This window comes from Geotrypetes seraphini, chromosome 7, assembly GCF_902459505.1.
Source record: "Geotrypetes seraphini chromosome 7, aGeoSer1.1, whole genome shotgun sequence".
NCBI classification, from domain to species: Eukaryota; Metazoa; Chordata; class Amphibia; order Gymnophiona; family Dermophiidae; genus Geotrypetes; species Geotrypetes seraphini.
Genome location: NC_047090.1, coordinates 85,137,155 through 85,152,447, shown reverse-complemented (window position 1 = coordinate 85,152,447; position 15,293 = coordinate 85,137,155).

The following is a 15,293-nucleotide window of genomic DNA, read 5'->3' as shown; positions in this document are numbered from 1 at the left end:
CTTCCAGCTGTGGGTCATGGCTTCATTACAGGAAATAATTCAGCTTCTCTGGCCCCACAGGACATCCAGCCCCCTATCCTTTCTACAGTGCCATTCTCAGTCACAGCTGGTAGTGGAAGAGGGAAATGGAAGCTCAGGCTAGGCATTCTCATCAACTCTAGAGCTTGTAGCAGCTTTCTCTTCCCTGAAGCAACTATTCACACCAGATAACTGGAAGCTCTATGTCTGCAGAACGAACCATATAGGCATCCAACAGGCTCAGCAGCACAATCACGGACATCTCAGAGGAGTACCGAGACATACCTTTTCATTTGTCCATAAGAGAAAACAGGAAACAATTATGAAAACAAAATCACAATGGAATGAACAGCCATCAGGGATCCTAATATTTTCCCCTAACTGATGCAGTTTAAAGCGGACAAATGCAAGTAATGTACATAGGGAAAAATAATCCTAAAAATAGGCATCCACAAGGCAATTCTATAATAGACTGCCTACAATTATGTGCCTGGAGGGTATTTAGTAAGAACATACAGTATTCTATAAGGAAATGTAGGCACTTATGTTCCTTTATAGAATACTGGTGTAACCAGGTATATAACTGGCTTAAAGGCATAGAACTGGCTTAAAGGCATGCACCTGAATGTCAGAAATATACACATACATTACTATATGCAATAAATTACTTACATGTTTGAACTCTGCCTATGCTTCACGCTTATGTACATTCCACTTGCAAATATGAACAATGTAGAGGTATTTACAGAAGAGTGCTTAGGTGAAATTTGGCATTTATACTCATATGTGCATATATCCATGCTTATATGCCAGAATTTAAAATATTTATGTTCATAATTGGTGTGCAAATGTTTGCACCTATTATATGGAATTATCCCCATGGAGGGTAGTCATAAAAGGTTCACAAGCATTGTCATGTGCCTATTTTATACCTTTTTAAAAAAATAAACTGGTTTAAAGAAAGGTTTGAACAATTTCCTGGAGAAAAGTCCATAGTCTCTTATTGAGGAAGACATGGGGGAAGCCACCGCTTGTCCTGGATCGGTAGCATGGAATGTTGTTGCTCTTTGGGTTTGGCCGGGTGCTAGTGACCTGGATTGGCCACCGTGGGAGCGGGCTGCTGGGCTTGATGGACCATTGGTCTGACCCAATAAGGCTAGTCTTATTTTATTTATTTATTTATTTTAAAAAATTTCAATGCCGCTTAAAACTAAACTGTTTACAGAATTACATACATAATTTAAAAACAAAATCATCATAACATAGACATACAAATAATCCTCAAAAATCATATCTACAAACTAAAACCATGTTTAAAAAGGTTGTAAACAGTTCATCAGCTTTGCCAAGGAGGGCAATTATTAACTAGAAGGAGGCATCTACAAATAGTTACGTCTTGAGTAGTTTCCTAAACATGCCCTTTTCACAAGGGAGTTCCATATTTTAACTCCTGCGCAGCAGAAAGTCATTTTACCAGCCTCAACAAGCCTTGGGTTCATATTCATCTTTAGTAAAGCTAGATTTTCAAAACGTAATGATCTGTTTGGTGTATAACTGAGCATATTAGTTTTAAACAATTCTGGAATGCTTCCATACAAGAATTAATGACAGATCATTACTGTTTTATATTGTATTCTGAAGGCGACTGGTAGCCAATGCAGTTGCTGTAGGTAAGGTGAAATATGATCATATTTAGACAGTCCCATAATCAGTCTTACTGCTGTGTTTTGTATAACCTGCAGTGCCCTACTCCTTGCTTTTGTTATTCCAAGGGACAGGGCATTACAATAATCAAGCCTCGACAGAACCATAGCCTGAACTACAGTACGAAAATCATATGGTGCATGCATTGGTTTCAATCGATATAACAAATGCATTTGTGCAAAACATACTTGTACAGTCTTGATTACTTGCGACTTCATTGTGAGGCCAGAATCAAGCCTAACACCTAAAATAGTCATAAACTCATGTACAGGAAGAAAATCGTCAATGACTTTCACTTCTTTAGGCCACTGTTGATCCTGTTTTCCTACAAACATTATTTCGGTTTTATCTACGTTTAATTTCAAACCCTGATCGCCCATCCATGTTTCAAACCCTGATCTCCCATCCTGATCTCCCATCTTATGTTCTTAAACTGAAACAGTTGCATAGTCTATGGGGGCCTGGCCCTCCTACAACCAAAGTACATGTTGAATGGCTGGTGGGTACTGCCAGTCCCCGTCAGTCAATGGGATCCACTGCCTTGAATTGCCCCCGTGCTGCCTGAGTAGTGAAGAAGTCAGTAGCCTCCTTTGTGGCCAACAGTGGCACTCCTCATGTATGTTCAGTTTGCACATTAACTGAGCATGCACAAGAAGTGGCAGCATTGGCAACTGGAAGCCAGTTTCTTTGCTGTTGAAGCATTTCTGGGGATTTGGCATTTAATTTCCAGGCTTTCTATTTGAATCTAGAATGGCGAACTTGAAGGATTCCTTAACTGCGATAGGATTGGCCTTTGACATGATGCATTGTGCCATTCTATAAAAACATTTGTCACTTTAGGGATTAGGTCAATTTTTTATAATGTTCCACTCATTAAACTAAAGCTTAAATTTATAGACCGGGTCAAGTTCATAAAAATGAAGCTCGACTTGGTTAACAATTATAAGGTGAACCAATAATAATGAGAGAACATAAGAACATAAGCAATGCCTCTGCCGGGTCAGACCCGAGGTCCATCGCGCCCAGCAGTCCGCTCACGCGGCGACCCAACAGGTCCAGGACCTGTGCAGTAATCCTCTATCTATACCCCTCTATCCCCTTTTCCAACAGGAAATTGTCCAATCCTTTCTTAAACCCCAGTACCGTACTCTGCCCTATTACGTCCTCTGGAAGCGCATTCCAGGTATCCACCACCCGCTGAGTAAAGAAAAACTTCCTAGCATTTGTTTTGAATCTATCCCCTTCCAATTTTTCCGAATGCCCTCTTGTTCTTTTATGTTTTGAAAATTTGAAGAATCTATCTCTCTCTACTTTCTCTATGCCCTTCATGATCTTGTAGGTTTCTATCATGTCTCCTCTGAGTCTCCGCTTTTCCAGGGAGAAGAGCTCCAGCCTCTCCAATCTTTCAGTGTATGAAAAGTTTTCCATGCCCTTAATCATTCGTGTCGCTCTCCTCTGGACCCTCTCAAGTATTGCCATATCCTTCTTAAGGTACGGTGACCAATACTGAACACAGTACTCCAGGTGCGGGCGCACCATTGCCCAATACAACGGCAGGATGACTTCTTTTGTTCTGGTCTTAATACCATTTTTAATAATACCCAACATTCTGTTTGCCTTCTTCGCGGCTGCTGCGCATTGCGCCGTTGACTTCATTGTTGTATCCACCAGTACACCCAAATCTCTTTCAAGGTTACTTCCCTCTAATACTAATCCCCCCATTTGGTAGCTGAACATCGGGTTCTTTCTCCCTATATGCATGACCTTGCATTTCCCTACATTGAAAGAAAAATTGAAAGAAAAGGAGAGAAAAGTAAAGATGAACCAAAAGGAAAAAGTAACAATAAAAAATGCTTAGAAAATAAGAATGTTTTACGAAATAGTTGAAGGGAATTTACCATGTCCCTTATCATAGATGGAATTGTATTCCAAACCTCCGTTGGTTTAAACATGTAAGATTTCACCAGTTTTCCTGTAGATATAATTCCCTTAAAAGAGGGGAAAGCAAGCTGTAATCTTTGTGCATTACGAAAAATTTTACAAAATTTTATGAAAAATTTTAGCATTCCAGATTAACGGAACCAGAGGTTCTCAAGTTATAGTGAGAGATTCTATGTTCATACTGGGAGGACATATGAAAGGGTGATTCTCAACATTCCTCAATTTTCTTTCTTTCTTTCTTTTTTGTATTTATATACTACTTATGGCCTAAGTGGTATACATTCAGGTCTGCAAGCATTTTTCCCTATCTGTCCTGGTAGACTCAAACTCTTTCTAATGTACCTGGGGCAATGCTGGATTAGGTGACTTGCCCAGGGTCACAAGAAGCAGCATGGGATTTGAACCCACAAGTCCAGGGTGCTGAGGCTTGAGCTCTAACCACTGCGCCACAGTCCCCCCCTCCCATTTATATTGCCACCATTTTGATTTATCTAAAAATTGGGGATTATATATGTTTTATGCAGATATTCAAATTTATTTTTGCTTTTCAAAGTTAGATTTTAGTATTCCCCATGAGTAGCCTAGTGGTTAGTGCAGAACTAGAATTTATACCCCTGCAGCTCCTTGGGTCTCTGGGCAAGTCACTTAACTCCCCAGGTATAAATTAAGTACCTGTATGTAATATGCCTACCACTTTGATTATAACCACAGAACGGCAGTGTATCAAGTCCTATTCCATTCCCTTTATCTTATTTATTTTTTAAATTTGTTTTCTATCACATTCTCCCCAAAAAGCTCAGAACGGGTTACAGGTTAACATACATAATATGCAATCAAATGGCTTACAATTTATTGTGGTTAACATACAATATACAGTCAACGAGTTATGATTTCTCATGCTTACATTGCAAGGAGTTTGTCCTAGTATAAAACTTCTCACTAATACTGTAAATAAATATGTTTATAAAAACCACGGGGCAGAGGGTCTTGGTCTATGGTTTCTGATCTCTGTCTGGGCAGAACACCTCGAAGCAAGGGAGCCAGGTTTGGCTCAGAGCTCCCTGGCCATTCCTTTACCATCTGTGTAAGTGGACTAGAATAACTTTCCAAGCTGAAGCTGCAGTATCCTCTGATCCCTCAGAGAGAGGTTTTTGGACAAAAACCGTCTAGGACTCAAGAGAGCCAGGAGTGGCAACCTGCCTGAGAGCCTGCACAGCCACTGGACAGTTCAATGGAGTGTCAACGAAACTCGAGTCGAGAGGTCGACTAGTTGGCACTCGTTTCAAGTTTATGAAATTAGAAAATTAAGCATCAGGAAACCAAAATACAGAAGACAGCAAAAATAAGAGAAGGATCAAGCTTTTGAAAAATTAATGGGAGATGGATTTTGTAATATCTTAATCATGGCGGTTAAGGGACCATGGAAGTACAATGATGGTCCCTAAGGCATTCTATGCTTTTTTTTTTTAATAATTAAAAAGTGAGCACTTGGGTTGGTGGTCTAAGCACATTATAAATAATTTTAAGTGGAAGCAGCTTATACTGATTTATTATTTCAAAAACCTGTGAATATAGTAGAAGCATAAAATACACAGCCCATGTGTTCCCCCCCCCCCCTTCCTTTTTACTTCTGAGTGCTAAAGGCAATAGCTATGGACATCTGACAGTAAGCTAGTTTTAAATTTGAATATATTTGAAGCTTCCTTCATTGTCCTCAGAAAGGGGATAGATTCCGTACAAACGTAAGGAAGTTCTTCTTCACCCAGAATGTGGTAGAAAACTGGAACGCTCTTCCGGAGTCTGTCATAGGGGAAAACACCCTCCAGGGATTCAAGACAAAGTTAGACAAGTTCCTGCTGAACAAGGACGTACACTGATAGGGCTAGTCTCAGTTAGGGCGCTAGTCTTTGACCAGAGGGCTGCCGCGTGAGCGGACTGCTGGGCACGAAGGACCACTGGTCTGACCTAGCAGCGGCAATTCTTATGTTCCAAAATTTTGAAAACTAAAGATATAGTCCATTCAAAGATTAGCAATCCTGGGGTTATATTAGTTACAACAGTAAATTTAAGATTGCAAATTAAAGAATTGGTAAATAATTAATTTTTCTGTCCACATCTTTGAGAGTGGTCCTTTTAGATATGGCTAAATAAAAGCCCCTTTTATAAAGCTGAAGTAGCGAGTCTCAGTGCTGCATATGCAACAAAGCCCATAGGAACTGAAAGGGCTACGTCACATTTGCTGTGCCAGGAATCGCTGCTGCAGCTTTGTAAAAGGGGTCCTAAATCAGCATTTTGCAAAAAGAAATAATATTGACTACTAGCTGATGCCCCGGCGTTGCACGGGTATTTAATTATAGCAATAACACTGTAAATGGATTCAAAAAAAGATACTTTATAGTGGTGAAATAAATTATTTTTTTACAGCTTTATAAAAAGTACAATATTCAAATAATAATGTGAAATATTACTAACACAAAACTTGATTATATACAAGATTTTTAGTTTCACCTCCAGGAGCAAGAACATATACATTCTTGGGTGAACCCACCCTTGAGCAAGCAACATAGAGTTGTCCATGGGAAAAACAGGGGGATCTTAAATCCACTCCACAGTATGTAATAGTCTGTCCTTGTGATTTGTTGATTGTGATAGAGAATGCAAGTCTCACTGGAATTTGCAATCTCTTAAACTGAAAAGGAAGATCTGTTGGAATAAGTGGTATCCGCGGGATAAATACGGTTTCACCTTGTCCCTTTCCGGTTAAGATAGTCACTTCAATTACATTGGACAGTAATCTCTTTACACAAAGCCTTGTGCCATTGCAAAGTTTTGGTGGGTCAAGGTTGCTAAGTAAAATAACTGGAGATCCCACAGCATTTTACATTTTTTCCATTGACATGAATGGGTGAAATATGATTTTATGTTTGTAGCTCCACACACGTGTGCAGGTGGGCCGCGAGACCCCCAGAACATATCACCCCAGGTAGTGAGGGATCTGCATATCAAGTTTCGTTCAAATCGGTCCCACAGCTTTTTACATTTTTTCCATTGACGTGAATGAGTGAAATCTGATTTTCTGTTTGTAGCTCCGGCCACGTGTGCAGGTGGGCCGCGAGACCCCCAGAACATATCACCCCAGGTAGTGAGGGATCTGCATACCAATTTGCGTTCAAATCGGTCCCACAGCTTTTTACATTTTTTGCATTGACTTGAATGGGTGAAATATGATTTTCTGTTTGTAGCTCCGCCCACGTGTGCAGGTGGGCCGCGAGACCCCCAGAACATATCACCCCAGGTAGTGAGGGATCTGCATACCAAGTTTCGTTCAAATCGGGCAAGCCGTTTTTGCGTTGGCAGCTTTTTACATTTTTTCCATTGACATGAATGGGTGAAATCTGATTTTCTGTTTGTAGCTCCGCCCACATATGCAGGTGGGCCGCGAGACCCACAGAACATATCACCCCAGGTAGTGAGGGATCAGCATACCAAGTTTCGTTCAAATCGGTCCCACAGCTTTTTACATTTTTTCCATTGACTTGAATGGGTGAAATCAGATTTTCTGTTTGTAGCTCCGGCCACGTGTGCAGGTGGGCCGCGAGACCCACAGAACATATCACCCCAGGTAGTGAGGGATCAGCATACCAAGTTTCGTTCAAATCGGTCCCACAGCTTTTTACATTTTTTCCATTAACTTGAATGGGTGAAATCAGATTTTCTGTTTGTAGCTCCGGCCACGTGTGCAGGTGGGCCGCGAGACCCCCAGAACATATCACCCCAGGTAGTGAGGGATCTGCATACCAAGTTTTGTTCAAATCGGGCAAGCCATTTTTGCGTTGGCAGCTTTTTACATTTTTTCCATTGACATGAATGGGTGAAATCTGATTTTCTGTTTGTAGCTCCGCCCACGTGTGCAGGTGGGCCGCGAGACCCCCAGAACATATCATCCCAGGTAGTGAGGGATCTGCATACCAAGTTTCGTTCAAATCGGTCAAGCCGTTTTTGCGTGATCGCGGCACATACACACATACACACACACATACACACATACATACCTCCGATTTTATATATATAGATTAACTGATGTGGGACCTGCTGCTATATTTCAATAACATACTGCAAAACAGTTTGGTAAGATAGTAACTCATGTGATTTTATGCTTTTAACTTACTCCAAAAATTAATAAACTGTTAAACAAAAAATAATTGTTGAAATCACATAGTATGGCATTGAACAGAGTCCTTTTATACTCTACAGAGGCTCTACCATAAGCTTCCATTGTTTTAGAATATCTGAAATTCTGTGTCATGAACAATTATACGTGGCCAGCTGACTCACTTATTGTCAGTTCTTTCTAACAATAACAGCCATTCAGAGCCTTTGAAACAATAGTAGATTCTTGGTGTGAGATAATAAAGCTTGGAGCACTTTAAGAAACATTTGTCTAATTTTGCTGTCTAACTTATTTAACCATGTGCATTTCTGTACTATTTATATCAGTCCTTTGGGCAACAGTATTATAGTGGTTTTGCACTCAAGTGCAGCAGCAACCAGTATATTACTGAGGTCTTGCTGGAGCTCTGGAGAGGATCTCTGCTAAAATGTACTATCATTCATTGATGACGATTAGAATATCGCGACCTTAGAATTACAGGGTTTTAAGTGACAATTTTCAGTGACATCTAGATGTTACAACACTCATGAGGATTTATTGCAACTTAACCATTCCTTCATTTCATAAGAAATTACATGGTAAATCCACACGTCATTGAACACCAAATTGCCCCACAAACCTGCACTTCAAATTCCTGAGAATGACTTTCGGTACAGTATGTAATTCTAAGGTCACGATATGTTTTATCAAACAGTTCCTAATAATATTTTATGGACTCTTATTTACTAAAGCTTAGTGGACAATAGTGGTATTATCATGCATTATCTTTCACAAAACTAATGATATAAAATGGGCTTTGCGGCAGATCACATGCAATAACTCTGTTATTGCATACTTATACAATAGGGGTCATGATGTTTATGCCACTGAAATTCTTTACTGACCACCCTGACACTATTCAGGAAGTGCTGGTAACCTTTGATAAGACAAAGTTTTTTTTGTGTCGCCACATAAGATTATTCATGATCCATCGATTAGTATAAATTCTACCTTGTATACAATTCAACCAACAATTAAAATACTGGGAGTTATTTTGGACCAGCATCTGACTATGAAAAAAACAAATGGATGCTGTGGCACGTATGGGTTATTACACGCTATGGAAACTGCGTACCATTACCGTAAACCTTTTTTGAGTTTTCTGCTTTTATTTTTCTTTTTTAAATTCTTTATTAATTTTCAAATCAAATACAAAGAATATATATTCAAGTAGTTCTTTAAACAGCACTTATATTCAAACAAATAATAATACAAGTACATTTCTCCACCCATCCCCCTCCCTGGATGGGTGTGAAAATCAATCAGAAATTAAAGGCTCATTCTATTACTCAGTTTTAACAAATTCCGCTAATGGACCCCATGTTTCTTTAAATTTTTTATTATGTTCCAATTGTTCAGAATTCATTCTTTCACATCTATAATATTGACAACGAGGTTCCCACCAAAAGTTAAAGTTCAATCTGTCCCAGTTCTTCCATTTTCTTGTTATTAACTGCATAGCTACCCCCGTCATAATAAGAAGTTTGTTTTTGTTTGCATCAATTGGACTTTTAGGTTGCAATAAAGTCCCAAATAAAACAATGTCATATGACAGTGGAATAGAAGTCTCCAATATCCTATCAATTTTACCCCAAATAGACTTCCAAAAGTTAAGTATCAAGGGACAATAAAACAACAATGATCCAGTGTCCCTACTTCAAGAAGACAGTGCCAGCATCTATTAGACTTTGAACTATCTAACTTTTGTAAACAAACTGGGGTCCAAAAAATTCTATATAACAAAAAGAACCAAGTTTATCTCATAGATGCTGATGCTGTACATCTCATTCTCCAAGTCCAAATCCATGGCCATTGAGTAGCAGAAATATGCTGCATTACTTCAATACTCCAAATATCTTTAATTATTTTTATTAATTTTTCAAATGACATATCAATATTCACTTGTACAGAAAGTGAGTTAGTAAGGATATGACTTATATCCAATATAAATCATATACAATCCAATAAAAAATTAAATACAAGAAAATCTTCAATCTAAGTCAACTCAAGTCCTCAAAATGTAGATCCAAGATTCCATTAGAGCGAACAAAGAAATATTATTAAAAAATAGAATAATACAGACTAAACTGAGAGATAGGCAGATATATAATTATGGAGCTGTTGTTTTCTCTTTATCCAGTCGAGGCGTAGCCAGAAAAGCTGTTAATTGTTGTGGTTCAAAGAAAACGTATTTAAATGAACGGTAGCAAATAATACACATGCAAGGATGTCTCAAGTAAAAAGTTGCGCCCAGTGAAGTGACTCCAGGTTTCAGCAACAAAAATTCTCTACGTCGTGTTTGAGTTTCTCTAGAAAGGTCAGGAAACATTTGTATTTTACAACCAAGGAACTCTTTATGTCTATTTTTAAAGAAAAGTCTCAATAACCATGTTTTATCAATAGCGAGAGCTACAGTCAAAATCAATGTGGAAGGTACAACTGTTTCTCTATCTGAGGTTTCTAACAACTCAGAAACATTCAATAGTGCTTGATTCGATACTTTAACTTGCATTTGGGCCCCTTCTTTATTTGGCAAGTAGTACACTTGGACAAACGGTGGTAAAGTTTCTTCTGACACTTCTAATATTTCTATCAAATATCTCCTAAGCATTTCCCTAGGAGCAGTCGAAGTTAATCTAGGAAAATTAATTAATCTCAAATTATTATTCCGGGAATTATTTTCAAGTGTCTCTAATTTTCTTCTTAAATTGATATTGTCTTTAATTTGGGACTCCTGTACTTGTTTGGTCATAGAAATTTCTTGATCAAGCTTTGAGTCGTAGTTTTTGAAACAGTCATATCCGCTGATAAATCTTTCAGCTCTCTAGAATGTTGAATCAATTTCCCTTCAATGTATTGGAAATTGGGGCTAATAGTCCTAGTGAAATTTGTAATCAAGTCCCATAATGAATCTAAAGTCACTTCTGCTGGTTTTTCAAAAGTTGGAAAACTTTGCTGGGTGTAAAAATGCTCACCGTCAAAAGAAGAAAAGTTTCCCTGGTTAGGTGCTGGCTGGGATCTTTCACCTCCGATTGCTTGTCCTGACCCGGTTTCTTCTGCAGCTACTCTCTGATCAGAGAGTACTGCCTCCTCAGTCTCCCTTGGTGACTCTGCTGCCTCAAGAGGAAGTACTTCCCCTATATCCGGGGTTTCCTCCACCCCTGGAGAGCTGGCTGACCGGGGACACGGAGGTGGAGCTCTCAAGTCGGGGCTTAAGGTGGTCTCAAGCCCTGGACAGCCTGCCCCGGTCTCGCCCCCTTCCGGTGCTCTCAAAGGGCTTGCTCCCGACATTGAAGGGACTGCCTCCTCCAACCGCCGCAATATCTCGTCGATTCTGCCGAAGGAGGGCACCTCAGGGCGCTGCGAGGCGCCAGCTGCGCTCCTGCCCCTTCTCTTCGGCATCTAAGATAAGTAAATAGCTAAGCTGATTGATAGAAAAAAAGAAATGAGTGGAGCGGTCAGAAGGATCGCTCTCAGAGCGTCTGCACCGTGGCCATCTTGGATCATACTCCAAATATCTATTAAACTTGTTTTAGATTTTTTAGACAAATACTCAGATATTAATTTATACCACTTAGCAGCCTGATGCCCTTGAAAATCTGCCTGGAAGCATAGGCCCAGATAACTTTTAAACTTCTGGTACAATCTTTATTATTGAGTCTTTTGGATTATTGTAATATTGTGTATTTAACAATTCCCAACAAATACCTGGTTCGACTCATACTGATTTGGAATACAGCAGTTAGAATGATCTACGGTCTTAAAAAAATATGATCATGTGACTCCATTTTATTGTGAATTGTATTGGCTGCCAATGGAGGCTCATGTTTTGTGTGTTGGGTTGCTTTTGATATAAGGCTATGTATGGTACTGCTCCATTTTATATGGTTAATAGATTCTCTCTAGCATCGTATAAAAATAGTAGAAAGTCTCATGCCCTATTCACCTTTCCGTCGGTACAGGGCTGTAAAAGTAAGAAATTTCTGGACCATACTTTAGCACATTCTAAGCAGCTTCACACAATAGAGAATTTCGATTGTTATTGCTTGGAGCTTGTTCTTATAAATATTTCAGAACTCAACTGAAAACTTATCTCTTTTCAAAATACTTGGTCAAATAATTTTTTTTTTGTCATCCTTAAATTGTTTTTAGTTTATAATCTTTTGTAAACCGCGTAGAACTCATGGTTATGCGGTTAAGAAGTATGATATTATGTTATGTTATGTGATCCAGGGGTAGTGCTTGGGAAGAGCTGGATTTTATCCAGGTATGTTTTATCCAGGTAATGGCTCGAAGCACGGGTAGCCAAGCCAGGCAAAAAAACAAACAAACAGTAGGCCTCCAAAATTGGGTTGGCATCCAATACTTTATTAAGAAACCTGACATGGGCCGTGTTTCAGTCATCTCTGTCAGCAGTTGTCAATATTGGCAATATAGTCAGTTAATGTCCTCTGTCCCTTCAATCTCAATGGGCAATGCCAACATATATATACGTGATAAGGCCAATTCTTTCAAATAAGAAAAGTTGTTGCCAAGAAACTAGAGCATCAGGTGACTTGTCTCTCTTCCTCAAGGCAGCAGCAGTTGTTCTTATTTGAAAGAACTGACCACCTTGCTTTTTTACATTTATATGTACTAGCATTGCCCGCTCAGATTGAAAGGACAAAGGAGCTTATCTGACTGTCTTGCTAAAACTGACAACCCCTGAAACACAGCCCATGGCAGTTTTCTTAATAAAGTATTGAAATATTGAATACCAATCCAATTCTCTTGGAGGCCCACTGTGTTCTTTATGCCTGGTAAAGTATCTCTATACCCAGCTTTGTAGCACTATTTTCTGGATAATTGCCAATATTGGAAATCTGATTATATTTTTAAATGTCATGGCCAGTGTTTAAAAGAAATGCTGACTTTAAGTTAAGTATTGTGTGTGTTTGGGGGGGGGGGACTCTATTTTTAATTTTTTTTTATTTTTATTAACATTTTTCAATAATAAACAAAGATATACAATCTTGTTTAATAAGCAAAATGAGTTATATTAAAGGGGAAGAAAAGGAAAACCTTCCTAAAAAAACAAGGAGACCAACTTTAATCTAGCAGTCTTAGCTCTGCAACTACCAGTTATAGCTATGCTTTTCTGTCTGTTGCGGGTGAGAATACGTGTGTGTGTTCGCCTTTAATAGTTAAGTAGCATCAGGTGTTGATTTTCACAGTGCAATTGTGTGGCCCGTGGAGTACAAGGCGGCTGAGGCGGTGAAACGGTGTTCACACTGTGGGAAGCGCAGAACACCATTGGGGTTGTGTGCAGCAGGCTGCATGGATGGGACTGGTGAGGACCCTCAGTTTAGTGCAGATCTTTCTCTTTCCCTTCCAGAGGCTTTGGGTTTGTCTGACGGGGAGATAGGCGACACGCTGGTAGGGGAAATGGATGATCCCACAGCACTGTATCTGTTTCATAGGGAAGAGTTGTTATCTTTCATTTCTAAGGCACTGCAGAGTCTTAATATTTTGCAGGATGGACCCCCATGAGGCGCCAGCTCCCAACTCTCTCATGGCTGGCACTAGGAAGCCTTCTAAAATGTTTCTGGTTAATGAGGCTATGCAGGAACTCATTGCGGTGCAATGGTTCATGCCGGAAGCGGGTCCCAGGATAGCAAAGGCCATGAGACAACTGTACCTGGTGGCTCAGGATGATCTGGAGAAGTTTAGGTCACCGAAGGTGGACACGCTGGTGGCTGCAGTTACCAAGAAAACTACCTTGCCAGTTGAGGGTGGGATGGCGCTGAAGGACACCCAAAATAGAAAAATAGAGTCTTCTGTGAAAATGTCCTTTGAGGTCACTGCCTTGACTTTGCAGGCTGCGGTGTGCAACTCCTATGCTACTCGTTCTTGTCTTCAGTGGATTCAGCAGATCGCGGATGGTATGAAGGAGTCTGGAGCAACTCTTCCTCCTGAATTCCCAGATGTGAAGACTAGCTTGGCGTATCTGGTGGTGTATGATATCATTCAAGCATTGGCTAAGCAGATGTCTCTGTCAGTGGTTTCTTTCAGGTCTTTGTGGCTTCGACATTGGGTGGTGGATGTGGCTTCCAAGTTGCGGCTGGTGCGGCTTCCCTTTAAGAGCCATCTTTTATTTAGTGAGGACGTGGAGAAATTGGTGAAAGATTTTGTGGATTCTAAATCTCAGTAATTACCAGAGGATAAACTGAAGGGTTACTTCAAGTCTCTGTTTTCCAAGTCATTTTTCGGGACACCAAGCGTTATAGGCTGGGTAAATCTTCTTTCGGTCCGTCTTATGGTTCTTCTTACAACTCTAAACCGAAGTTTCAGCAGAAGAGTTCCTTTCATCCGTCCAAGTCCTCAGCCTCTCAGCCAGCCCATTCCAAGAGCACACATCTGGCTCAGGAAGTCCACCTTCTTTTTCTTTGGATGGAATGTAATCTCCTAGCGCTGACAGCAGCGCATGTGGTGGAAGTAGACAAGATTCAAGAAGACTTCCTAAGCAGAAAGACTCTGAATCCAGGTGAGTGGGCCTTGTTCCAAAGGAGTTCCAAGTGATAGTGGGGTGCTGGGGATGGCCCCACTTCAACCTCAGGTCCACAGGAAAAAAACAAGAAAGCGGATTGCTTCTTCAGTCGAAGATTCGAGCCCGGAAACGAGGGGCTCAACGCTCTGGTGCAGCCGTGGCCTCAGGAGATTCTCCTGTATGTCTTTCCTCCTTGGCCGATGATCAGCCAGGTCATTCGATGGATCATGGGTCATCCAGGCTGTGTCATTCTGGTGGCTCTAGATCGACTTCAGACCATGGTACGCAGCTCTGATGCATCTGTGCAGAGGTCGCAGCCTTCAGCTGAGTGCCTATCTGGACCTTCTCACGCAGGGTCCCATATCTATGGAAGATCCAGGTCACTTTGCTCTTACAGCATGACTCTTAAGCGCGCAGCCTTAGAACATAAAGGATATTCGTCCCTGGTTGTTGATACTCTTCTGAAGTGTAAGAAGTTATCCATGGTTTCGGCTTACGCTACGGTGTGGAAGGCCTTCCAGCATTGGTGTGCCTAGGACCAGGTGAACTTGTATTCAGCTCCGATCTCACTAATTCTTGCCTTTTTTCATGCTGATTTGGATGTGGCTTCTCTTCAGGTCCAAGTAGTTGGGCTCTCCTGTTTTAGAGCCCAGGAGCGTCGGTCCTCCTTGGTGTCCCATCCTGATGTTGCTAGATTCTTGAAGGGGGCTCTTCATATCAGACTGCTGGTTAAGCATCCTTTTCCTTCCTGAGACTTTAACTTGGTGTTGTCTAGCCTTACCAAGGCTCCTTTTGAGCCCCGTCGAGATGCTTCCCTCTTGGACTTGACACTCAAGACTGTTTTTCTGGTCGCCATTACTTCAGTGTGTTGTGTGTTGTAACTGCAGACTTTTC